Here is a 2,013-nt window from a genome sequence, read left to right as displayed (position 1 = left end):
AGTGGAACTATTTAAAAAATATAGTAAATATCATGTAGTTTCCAATACAATAACAGCGACGTATTATTTCTATAAACATTTCATAACGTCCCCGGCGAAGCGTCCAGTCACTCGAACGGGACGTATACCAAAACAAAAAATACATATGATATAGACAATGCAGTAGACACAGCTCTAACCACGGCACATGTTTTAGGGCACAATTTTATCAGGCAATTCATTATATTTAACTATAAAATATTCTCAAATATATTATACTACGTACGCACTAACACAGTTTTGTATTGTAGCACTATCACTGTTCGACCTAAAGTATTGACAACATGTCAAATTATACGGGACATAATGGCGGGAAATGGGAATCAATAAAAAAGAATGACTCGAGTAAGAATTTAAAACACTGTAAAGGGTTAAAAACTTTATAGCTATAGAAATAAATCGATTCACATCCACTTATTATTGCTTTGGATTGTATCATCTCAGACTTAGGAACCGCAAAATAAAATTTCATACATATATTAAATAATAATATGAATTTCATCTAACGCAATGTACAAAAAAAAAGAGTTAAAATTGTTAATAAAAAATGACTACACGAATTCCTCGAAAACTGTTAAAAAATGTTAAACTGCAATAATAAATACTATGACTACTTAAGCTAACTTTTCCAAAATTCAATTCACTATGTACAGTGCAAATAAAGTGCGTAAATCATAAATTGCATTTAATAATTACAATCACTGGTTTTGAGTTCATTAATTGAAGAATAAACAGCAAGAACTGAAATGGGAAATTGATATAATGCGTGCGAATAAAGATACGGCAAAGGAAAACGTAACATCATACCGTCTCCCTCTAAACCTGTAAGACAGACAGGATTTAGAGCGAGAAGGTAAGAGATGTCGGTATTCTGTCAGCCCCATCCCCATTCACAAGAAATAAACAACAATGGATCAAAGCAAGTTTTGTTTAGAATACTGGAAGCCCAAACAGACAACTGTTGAAACACTCAGTCACGATTATCATCGTTTCACTAAGAAATTATTTAAGTATTATGTCACATTTAAATTACAATTATTGGTCGTGAATTCTTAATCATAAAAACACTAACATTACATCGTAATAGCGGCGTCCGTTTTACGCGGGAAACCGCCATCTTGTCAATAATTTTTTAAATTCAAGAATAAAAAAATGCAAAGATCACTCCGTCAGACTGTTTCCCGCTAAAACGTATTAAAACTACATCGCGGTTCGCTTTACCGATCACGAAGTTACGAGTCGTGCAAAAACGTATGAAAATATCTTTTTAAAACTTTATGAATTTACTCTTTATATCTCTCGGGTATTTATTCTATTATAACAATGTGCCTACAAGTAAGAGTGCTTTTTGTACAATATTCATACATTCTATTACTAAACTAAGGCTCTCGCGTTTGGCTTACTCTTATACGAGCTACGCCGGTAAATACTCGTACAGACACTCTTAAAATACTCCATACAAGAAATTAACTTATTATAAAAAAAAAAAACTGAGTGCTTTATAGTGAATGGTAACATCGTTTGTTCACTAATTTAAAAAGTAATCAACGCCGCACGCAAATTCATCGAAAACTCCAGTGGCATTGTAAACATGAACACTTAAGTCGAACACTCGCATTTCCACCGCCGCGTATCACATTTCCGAAATAAATTAAAAGCATCCCACGCGTATTGCACTATCAAATTTTCATTTACAAACTGTTGAGATTCATAAAATCGAAAATTCATATAATCTGGTGCGAGCGACGGCCGAGCCGGGCCGAGCACAATCAATGTACCACGGAAGTTTTGTATTCATAAAAAAATAAATCCGAACACTCGTAGCGTGGCGGCGTTCACTGCACTAAGCAAGTGTGTCTACACTGTAGTCCGAGGCACTCGCGATGCGTTCACGATCGATCACAGTACGTATAGTTGTGTGTCAGTCTAGCGGGTAGAAGAGGGGCAGAGGCAGGGGCAGGGGCAGGGAGAGGG

The sequence above is a fragment of the Zerene cesonia genome, chromosome 26 (assembly GCF_012273895.1).
Source record: "Zerene cesonia ecotype Mississippi chromosome 26, Zerene_cesonia_1.1, whole genome shotgun sequence".
Lineage (NCBI taxonomy): Eukaryota > Metazoa > Arthropoda > Insecta > Lepidoptera > Pieridae > Zerene > Zerene cesonia.
This window is presented reverse-complemented; position numbering follows the sequence as displayed.